The sequence below is a fragment of the Trachurus japonicus genome, chromosome 9, assembly GCF_045865225.1.
Source record: "Trachurus japonicus isolate A0001 chromosome 9, Traja_1.0".
In the NCBI taxonomy this organism is placed as follows: domain Eukaryota; kingdom Metazoa; phylum Chordata; class Actinopteri; order Carangiformes; family Carangidae; genus Trachurus; species Trachurus japonicus.
The window spans coordinates 6227988-6239025 of NC_140915.1; the positions used below are offsets into that span (position 1 = coordinate 6227988).

General features: G+C 41.7%; 1 long non-coding RNA gene across 2 annotated transcripts in view; it reads right to left on the minus strand.

Moving 5' to 3' along the window:
* Nucleotides 1-10072, minus strand: part of LOC146980812 (uncharacterized) — a 203810-nt gene extending 193738 nt beyond the window's left edge. Inside the window, exons 1-5 of one of the 2 annotated variants that reach the window (XR_015036551.1) lie at nucleotides 9970-10072; nucleotides 9647-9689; nucleotides 9492-9530; nucleotides 7343-7381; nucleotides 7026-7068 (exon numbers count right to left, since the gene is read on the minus strand). This is a non-coding gene — a long non-coding RNA (uncharacterized LOC146980812). The remainder of the gene's footprint in view (nucleotides 1-7025; nucleotides 7069-7342; nucleotides 7382-9491; nucleotides 9531-9646; nucleotides 9690-9969) is intronic. The other variant, XR_015036550.1, reaches the window with a different exon arrangement.
* Between the last annotated feature and the right edge of the window lie 966 nt (nucleotides 10073-11038).

Below are 11038 nucleotides of genomic sequence, written 5' to 3' on the forward strand. Positions count from 1 at the left end.
GATGTTGTGATCGCAACAATTAACGCAAATTCAGCAAATCCCCGCGAATTTTTGCGATCTTGCAATTTTGTACAATCACCGCAACTTTTCCGCAAATTCCGCGAGTTACACAGCAGAGAGTGCGAGTGTGGACGGAGCGGTGGTTGAAAGTGAGTCCACGGAGGAACAGCGTGGCTGGGCTGACGGCAAGAAACTTGATACAACGTGCACAAAGTGATAAGTAAAGGAACACAAGCTGAGTTGAACGTGTTGAGTGTGTGAGTTGTCCTGGTTGACCACCCGAGGCTGTGTCAACCCCGCAGCACTCGCCGAGGGGGAATCCAGTGAGTGCGCCACTGCAGGGCCGGAGCGGAGCAGCCGGCCGCCAGGTGCCCCTTCCCCCATCCTAAGGCCCTGGGGCCTCATGTATCAATACTTGCGTGGATTTCATACTGAAACATGGCGTACGCCAAAATCCAGAAACTGTCGTACGCACAAAGAAAATCTGATGTATCAAAGTGTGCGTACGCATGGATCCAAGCACTTTTCCTTTGTACATCCCAATCAACGTGGAATTGAGCGCACATGTAGAAGTGGTAATCTCCTCCCTGTCCACGCCTCCATTTAAATATGCAAAATCAATGTAAATAAGGCCTGCACCAAAGATTCCCTTCTCTTTACGGTCAGATAACACCATGAGAAACTGTGAGGAACAGCAATTTAACCAAATTTGAGTTGAAGGTGCTCCTCGATAAAGTTGAGCCGTGTAAACATCTTTTTTTTTTTTTTTTTTTTGCCGTCCTCCGGCACCATCATAAAGGGGGTGGGAGAGTGTGTGTGTTATATAAAGGTGAACGTGAAGCGGAGGACCGCTGTCATCCCAAATGAAAGCAGACAATGTACTCTAATTAAATTATGTGAAATGGATTTACAATTTTATTTGCCTTTTTTTATACATACATACATATTTATGTGTTTTATAGATGCCTCTAAGGCCTTTGACCGCATTAATCATGAGAAATTGTTTAATAAATTGCGTGTTAGAGGGGTCCCAACATGGATTTTAAGAATTCTTGTCTACTGGTATGCTCAACAGACTTTTCAGATAAAATGGGGAAATTCTGTGTCAGAACCCTTCCGAGTTAGTAATGGGGTGAGACAGGGTGGTATACTGTCCCCGTTCCTTTTCAATGTATATATGGATGACTTGTCACAGCAACTGAATGTATGTAATACAGGGTGTATGGTTGGCTCTATGTTAATTAATCATCTTATGTATGCTGACGATTTAGTAATTTTTTGCCCATATAGTGCTGGCTTACAACAGTTATTGAAAATATGTTCACAATATGGCCTCGACTTTGACATCAAATACAATGCAACTAAGAGCAACATTATGATTGTCAGAGGTAAAGGTGATAGGAAATTAGTTTTCCCTGAATTCTTTTTATCTGGTTCTGTTCTTAAAGAATGTAATGAAGTGAAATATCTTGGTCATCATATTGTAAACGATATGTCTGATGATAGAGACATAAACAGACAGTGTCGGAGGCTTTATTTGCAGGCCAACATGCTTGCACGGAAGTTCAGTATGTGCACTAGTAATGTCAAGGTAGCGTTATTTAGAGCATACTGTACTCCCCTGTATACTGCACACCTGTGGAGCGTTTACAGTAAAAAAAACATGCAGAGACTAAATGTGGCCTACAACGATGGCATGAGGATGCTTTTAAAGCTACCCCGATGGTGCAGTGCCAGTGAGATGTTTGTTAATGTTGGAGTGCCAAACTGCTCTGCTGTAATACGCAATCTTATGTATAAATTTATGTGCAGGCTATTAGCCTCTAGAAATGATATCATTTTGTTTTTGTGTGATGGTGAGAAGAGCTCATTAAGGTTCTCCTCAAGACTGTGGAGCCACTGGCGCTCTAGTCTGTATGTGAGGGCTGATGTCTGTCCCTCTGGGACCATATCTGGTTGATATTGATGGCTATGTCTGTGATCGATGTTTGTTTTATATTAACTTTATTGTCTGTCTTTTATGTATTTTTAGTCCCTATGGACCTCTGATTGTGTCCTTAATAAAGTCTTATTATACACAGATCGCGTAGTAAATGCAGAAGTGCGCCAGGGAGGCTGATAAAGACACATGTCCAACTTTACGCATGTGTTTATTGACATTAAGTACTTCACACAGCGTGTGTAGTTTAACCAGCAAAAAGAAAGTCACTGACAGTGTGATATCTGGGCGGACATGCTCAGTGTGCATCGGGGGGTTACATAGGACAATTAAACAAATACATTTACTTTGCGCGCATACAGTCCCAGCCTGTAATCTGTCCCCAGCTGTGCTGAATGAATGAACCATGCGCTGAACCAGCCACCTCGCCACAATGTTTGTTAATATGTGATACATTTACGCATCACATATGATCTGTACATTTATAGTATAAAAATGCTTCCTGTTCACAGTGTGGTCAGCACCTGAATGGAGGCGATGGCTCCCCGACGTGTCGCGCGCTCAGGCCGGTCGCAGCGCACTGCACTCAGTTCCAAGAGAATTGCCCTCGGAAACCAAAAGAGTCATCATGTGCAAAAAAAACCCTCCGGACTCGTGTGCACTTCGCACTGCAGCATCTGCAATATCTTAAGACTAAAGCTGATGCTATTTTCTGCACCACTTTGCACATGCTTTTCTATCCACCTATCTGCAACATGTGGATGGGTTAGTTGTTCATAAATGTGTCTCTGATGTGCACATTACTCTGAGGACTAATTGTTTTCACATTATTAACAGTTTCACAGCTTCACCTCTAAGTGTCGCCAAAGGAACAATTGCTGTAGAAACGTGCGTACGCCAGCTATGGAGTTGGCGTGGGCCACCGCACTTTTCCACGGTCATTTCACTTTTGATACATCTGAACGTTGGCGTGGAAAATGACGTACGCCACTTTTTTGTGCGTACGCAACATTGATACATGAGACCCCTGGCCCTGGACTTGAGAAGCCACCCTCCCCTTTTTATTCAAAGACTGGACTGTTTTAATGGCATTTTAAAACAGTTCTTTTACCACGATTTTTAAACAGACATTTTAATTAAAAGTAAAACAACTTTCAACTCTATATAATTTTCCTGTGCCTTTCTTAACAAGTGGAAAATTGCTGGTATAACAGGACCTCACATTATTTTGTGACATTTCAAAATTTTTAATTTTCCTTTGATTTTTAATTATTCAGAACAAAACTGCAACTTTTTTTTGCAACTTTAGCTGTCTCCCGCAATTTAATCAGGCAATCAATCAAAATCAGGCATTTTAGGCCGCAACAATCACAAAAAAAGCCTGCGAAATCCTGGAGGGGCTGGTTTCTGAAAAAACTATCATGATTACTGGGGGCATTCTTGGTCAAATTGAGGGCCAAATGGCCCGTGGCTGCTGCTAATTTCCGACGGTGAACGCGACGCGAGTGACATAAGTAGAAACCGGGCGTCTGGCCGCATCGCATTGCGTCGCTCAAAGCCAGTTAGGACATTACAATAGGAAACCATTCATTTTGTAGCTGTCGCTTGCTCGTGTTGCATCCAGTTAAGACATGGTATTATTGGGCTTTTATTGCCTTTAATTGACCCTTCGCGTAAGCCCCGCCCCCTTGGTTACTGTTGCTACGCCGGGCAAGCTTTCACTCCCAGCCATGCTCCTGGCAATATTTGGTATCGATTTCAAAGGAAATATCAGCACATTTCTGGATAAACTGTTCTGAGATAATAGAGAGAAGAAGTCACAAATATCATTCATAGTTTTCAGTGACGTGACTCGCGCAGGAGGATAAAACATCTGTTCAACGACACGACTGGACAATGTACAGAGCAGCAGTAAGGGCTGGTAATTTTACCGTCTATCAACCCACCAAGACTTAGGTCATCTCACTGGTCATGAAACGTTGTCAAACTGCAAGTTTCTGGGCGATTGTGAACCACATACAGCTTTGGCTGCTGTTTTTTTTTCTCCCACCGCTGTATCAGTCAGTGAAAGCAGTCCCTGCCTGGAGGATCCCTCGCCTAAAAGCCCAGGCAAAAGCCCTAAAAGTACAGCTGTCATTTCGGATGTGAACATATGGTTATCCCCATATTTACACTTGCTCAAGTGGGAAAAAAAAGTCTGCTCGTATCTGAACATCTCTATTAGGGCTGGGTATTGTGGCCAATTTCCTGAATCGATTCGATTTCGATTCCTAAGGTTCAAAATAGATGAATCACGATTCGATTCGATTTCATTAAAATCGATTCAATCTCCTCTTAAAAAATGAAAATGGCTCAACTCGGTTACAAAATACAATGTTCTTTATTTTTCTTTTCACCATAAACAACAGCTTTTAAGTGTGAACTTGTAAATTTGACAGTTTAAACTTGAACTGTAAATAAAACTGTCCCAAGTCTCAAAAGGGCAATTTTGAAATTAGAAAGGAATTGCAAGTGAAAGTGAACTTGAACTGCAACATTCCATCACTGCAAACTGCATTAATTAATTAATTTATAATTAAGGCATTGTTTCTTTAAGTGCAAAAAATAATATTAATGGTAAAAAAAAAAAAAAAAACTGCAGCAGCTAAAGCTCCCTCTCTCCCTCTTGAGGGAGGAAAGGTGTAGAAACGGAGCCCATGGTAAATAAAGTGACGGTGAATGTGTGGAGCGGTTCCTGTGACGAGTCCGGCCCAGTCACGTCACCTATCTCCAGAGTCCGGGCGTCATGTGTTAATACGACGGTCATAAAGTGGAGGAGAAAAGTCCCACTGTGAAAACACGGAGCTGCTCGTGTCCTTTATTCTGCGATAATACGTATATGTAGGCTCACCTGCGGCGTGAAGAACATGCTAGGGATGGAGTGATTTTCGATCGGATCGTCTATCGGCGATCGAAGGGACGATCGTGATCTTTTTTTCAAATGGTGATCTTTAAGGCGATCTTTAATTAATTTACTGCCATAAGATGTTAAAGAAATAATCTCTAGAACCTGCGCTACTTGAAAATGTTTCGTGGAGCAACATGTCTGCATACAGAGCCCTTGGATCTGTGCAACAGAGGAGTGAATATTAAACTCTTAATTACACACCCTGTTGCATCTTTTTTTTTCCTTCTCACTTTTTTTCGGAGGTGCATGCCGCGGACGCAGGCTGTGCGGGGTGGGGCGGGTCATTAAAAAAACTGATGATGAAGTCCAGAGTGTGTTATCAGGGGCGCGCTGATGTTGAGGGGAAAGCCGGCGGAGGTGTGAAGGAACCGGTGAGACGGCGGCTGGGAGCATCAGCAGAGCGGGGCTGGTTTCACCAGAGAGCAGACCGGGGAGAGTGAGAGGCGGCGGCTGCCGCGGCTGCACTCGCGCTGCACTGTGACTCTCCCACTCCTCACGAGCTCCACACTGACAAGCTACCGGCAACACAGCGCCTCTGTCTGCCCTTTCAAAGTAAAAAGCCGCTGTCTGACGTTTAATAGCGGCGGGGATGGTTGTGGAAATAGATGCGGTGGTGCGGGGCGGGTCAAAATACTTCGGGACCAGCGGGTGGGAAAAAAAAAACCCCGACCCGTGCGTCATGCATGCGCGCTTGTCTGTGTGTGTGGACGACAATAACAGAGAGTGAGTGCTATGCGGAGATGAATTAACGGAACTATATAGCAAGTTTTTTTTTTGTTTTTTTTTTAAGATGACGTAATTTACCCCCCCCCCCCGCGCGCGCGATTGGATCGCCTATCGGCGATCGACAGTGTCCACGATCGAATGATCTGAATATAGGGCCGATTTCCCATCCCTAGAACATGCGGTTCCTGTAGATGTCTGTGTGTGTGTCAGCTCTGCGCTGCTGCCACACACAGACGCACACACAGCGGCGGAGCGCTCAAGTGAAACAATCACCTGCAGATCACCTGAGCTGACGTGATCTCCGCTCGTGGTTTGGTTTGTTTTTTATTCATATCAAACACAGCAATAGCTACATTGCACAGCTACAAAGAGGAAGAAAGAAACTCCGCTCGTAGTTACTGAGGTCAGAGCGTCAGACGTAACCGCGCCGCTGCTTCATCACGCACGAAAAAAACGGGGGAAAAAATCGATATCATGCCGAATCGATATTACAAAATTTAAATGAAATTGATTCAAAATCGATTAAATCGATTTTTTTACCCAGTCCTAATGTCTATATTGCTGCTGCTTTGGATCCAGAAATTGCAGGTTCAATCCTCAATTGATGTAATGTGAACAATATAAGGTAAACTACCTTGTCTTCCTATTCTCCTGTTTGTTGCTCAGAATTTGCCTAAATTTGCCGAAAATAGCCCGGACCCGACCCATCGCTGCGCAGCAGCTATAATTTTTTTGGGGTGGGTCCAGTACCCACCCAAAACAGGGCAATAGGACGGATGATGGATGCTAAATAAAAAGGGAAACAAAGGCACAATTTAACAAACTCATATAATAGTTTCTAAAGTTAAAACCTATCAAATGACATATTAATGATCTTTTCTTAAAGCTGTCAGTCTCCTGGTTCAGTCGAACACACTGGTTCATCTAACGTCACAGTAAAGACACAAACAACCTGAACCTGAACTACACACAGCCGAGGGTTATCGATATATCAATATTCAATAAATAATGTAAATCTGTAATGGTCTGCTGTTGAATAATTAACTGTACTAAACATCCAGGACACAAACAGACGATGTTCACAAGTCTTTATATCTGTTCTTAATGATTTTAGTCACCAGATAGAAACTGCCTCACAGGCACTGAAGTCCAAAAGTGAAACTAGACCTACACCACACCCTGGTGAACATCAGAAGTAGCTTCCTCCAAAACCTTCATGTAAATCTACTTGATCACAGCTAAATGTCACATACTGAAGGTTGAACCTGAGTAAAGGTCCAGAGGTTTCAGTAGCAAAGTGAAACCTCCTGAAGGTCCACACTCCAGGAAATTAACACAATAGAAAAGTCTACCAAACAAATTCAAGTCGAGTCGAGTATTCAAGAGAGCCATGTTCTAATATACAATAATCACCTGTTATCAGATCAAGTAGAGATAGCAGACAGTTCCTACATGACTGAAGAAACAAAGTCACAAACTCATGTAGAAAAGAAAAACTCCTCTCATCCAGAATAGTTTATGAAATTATACAAATGACTCGTTAATTATCTTTCACAAAAGCTGATGGTTTCCTGGTTTAGTTTAATCATTTTGATCTGATCTATTGATTCAACGATGTGAATCTGCAGCCGTCTGTTGTTGTTTTAACTCTATTAAACATCCAGGAGCAGAACAGACAACATTCACTATAAATTTAGGTATTTTTATTTATTTCTGTTGAATTTACTCACCAGATTAAAGCTGCGTCTCAACAGCTGCTGCAGGTCACACTGAGAGAGAGGAGGAAAATACTGGTTATCACCTTTATCACTCTGAGATGAACATTTCAAAGTCCACAGGATTATTATGATCAGTGACTGATTAAACTGTCAAAGTAAAAGTTCTCACTTGTGAACAGATTTTGTTTAATTAAGACTCCGACTAATACTACTACCAACAACAACATAAAATAAGTTTTGAGAAAATCACTCTAAACATGACAAAAAATGTCAGGTAGACAGACTTTTGGTTTAATTTTAGTCACTTTCAAACATTCCTTGTTCACATTGAGATCTCATTTTAACTCAACTTTTATAGAATTTATTTCTGGTTCGACTTGTTTTCTGTTACAACTCTAATAAATCTCACTATTTGTACTGTATGAATGAATCTAACGTCACAGCAAAGACACAAACAACCTGAACTACATACAGCCGAGGGTTATTAATTAAAGCAGAAGTAAGCGGAATGTTTGTGTTAATATAAGTCTTAAATAGTTATATCTTCCGACAGCAATCACTTCTATAGAGTGTTTGGACCGAAACAGTCTCTCAGTCACTCTGCTCTGCTCTGAGCCGAGGAGAAAACTTTTCTCGTATCCTACAGTTTTTATCCAATGAGGAGAGAGAACGGCATAAAGGGCTGTGTGTGCAGCCAAGGGATGCGCGTGAATGTGGCGACGTAGGGACGAGGACTGTTATGGTGCGTTCAAGGCAACTCGTAACTCGTGTTTTTCCGACCTGTGAAGTCGTACCAGTTCGATCTGGAACGAGTTCACGGGTCTGAAGTTACGAGTGGCCGTTATAGTGACTTTCACAGGTAAAACAGGTCGGAGAAACACGAGTGGGTTGCCTGGAACGCTACAAAGTCGTAAGTTGTGTAATTTACGGTTTCAAAAGCCTGCCTGGAACGCAGCATTAGCCAAAACGACCGGATCGCTTACTTCTGCTTTAATATATCAATATTCAGTCAATAATGTAAATCTGTAACTGTTGAATAATTAACTTAATTAAACATCCAGGACACAAACAGATGATGTTTACTGTGTCTTTATATCTGTTTTTGATGAGTTTAGTCACCAGATTGAAACTGCATCACAGGCACTTTAGTCTAAAAGTGAAACTAGACCTTCACCACATGGTGAACATCAGAAGTAGCTTCCCCCAAAACCTTCATGTAAATCTACTTGATTACAGCTAAATGTCACATATTGAAGGTTGAACCTGAGTAAAGGTCCAGAGGTTTCAGTAGCAAAGTGAAACCTCCTGAAACTATTAAATCCAAGCTGTCACTCAGAAAACGTCCTGGAACTGATCCATCGTTACATGTAGAGACAGTGTTCAACACTGATGTTTCACTGTCACACAGAGCTGCTTCTTTATTCATCCACTAGTTTTAGCAGTGGAGAGGTCCACGCTCCAGGAAATGAACACAATAGAAAAGTCTACACAATAAATTCAAACCATCTACAGAATCATAATGATCAACTCTATGACAAATACAATACAGTTTTAAAGACCCACTCCCGTGAAAATCGTGTTTTCTGAGCTTTTCACATGTTCCTGTGGCATTTTTCTTGTGTTAGAGCACTTATCAGCAGAGAAGGAAGTGCAAAATTGCATTTCAGAGTTTTTCTGCCTTCAAACTGCTGTGAACCAATGGCAGACGCGAACTGGCAGTTTCAGGAAGACTGGAGTTGAGGGTGTCACAGCTCCAGGGGAGGGCACTAGTACTACAAGCTCCCGCCCCGCTCTGCATCTGGCTCAGAGGTGAAAGCCTTCACAGCTCGGTGTAGCTGTCTAGGTATAATAGGTATAGCTCACCTGGTAGAGCAGCTTGCACCATGAGCAAGGACTATGTTCCAGTCTGGGATCGAATCCCAGTGTGGAGTTTTACGCTAAACGCGCTGAATCTGTAATTGTACAATGTCCAGCTGTCAGCAAGCGGGGGGGTGGGGTGCGAGGAGGTGGCTGGGCGGGTGCAGAGCAGCGCAGTCTCCGCCCACCCCCCAGAGGTACATTGCTAATGTGCATGGCTAATGAGCTGGTTTTAAAATGGCCGAAAAGGGTCGCGGGAGTGGGACTTTAAGTCTTTTTATTTATTTCTGTTGAGTTTACTCACCAGATTAAAGCTGCGTCTCAACAGGTGCTGAAGGTCACACTGAGAGGAAGAATATACTGGTTATCAGTAAAGAGTTTTACCTGAATCAGAGTCAAAGTCCACAGCATAGTGTTGGTGGCTATAAAAGTGGCTATAATACTATAATAAAATATCACCTGTTATCAGATCAAACAAAGATAGCAGACAGTTTCTACAAAACTGAAGAAACAAAGTCACAAACTCATGTAGAAAAGAAAAACTCCTCTCACCCAGAAAAGTTTATGAAATATATATACAAATGACTCGTTAATTATCTTTTACAAAAGCTGATGGTTTCCTGGTTTAGTTGAATAATTTTGATCTGATCTATTGATTCAACGATGTGAATCTGCAGCCGTCTGTTGTTGTTTCATTAACTCTATTAAACATCCAGGAGCAGAACAGACAACATTCACTATAAATTTAAGTCTTTTTATTTATTTCTGTTGAATTTACTCACCAGATTAAAGCTGCGTCTCAACAGGTGCTGCAGGTCACACTGAGAGGAAGAAAATACTGGTTATCACTGAACATTAAGGGTTTTACCTGAAGCAGAGTCAAAGTCCACAGCATAGTGTTATAAAAGTGGCTATAATACTATAATAAAATAACCACCTCTATTATCAGATCAAGCAAAGATAGATAGCTGCATGGTGAAAAATATTCTAGGTGGGGCTGTTTGTCCCTGAAGTTTTTGGTGACCATCCTGATAAAAGAACCCCAAACCCATTTTAGAGACATATATTAATTATTTAATTGCCTTTGATAAATCAGCAGTTTGACAGATGACAATGAACAAACACTAGTCTTTCACTTTGACACACAGTGAACGTGAAATTTACTAGCAAATACTCTTAATACAAAAATATTTGTTAGGCATATATAGCTTATATTGCCAAGAACTGTGACAGGAACACTATACACAGAAGAGGAGCATAAAATGTGATTAAGTTTAGTTGCTGATGTGAGATGTTACCTCAACAATCAGTTTAGATCAACAAGATCTATTCACTTGGACGTTGTGCTAACTGTAGCTACCTGTACTGTAATCATTTGCAAAGACTGAGACATTTGCAATTTGATGAAATTAATGAGAAATTCAATTCAAGTGGTTTAGAGGTATGCCCATGTTATTGTGAGAATGTAGGCTATAGAGTTTACTCACCTGGTAAAAACTGTGTCAACAGGAGCTGAAGTTGAAGAGTAAAGTTAGAAATGTTTCCTCCAGACCTGTGGTGTGGGCGGAGCTGGGAGCAAGTCACGTCCAGTCATTCCTGGTCAGGACGATCTGATCAAACTCTACAGTTATCAATAATATGATACCTGTTATTGTAGCACAGAGTCTCCGTCCTATGAACTAGTTTCTTCCCTTGATAAAAACAGATAATCAGGTTTTCTCTGTTTTTTTGTTGTTGTTTTTTTGTCTTGTACATTTATTTTTTAGGGAGTGAATTTATGAATTTCTTCCTCTTAAAAGGGATATTCCAGCATAAGTTTAACCCATGGTCCAACGCACTGTGACTGTGATT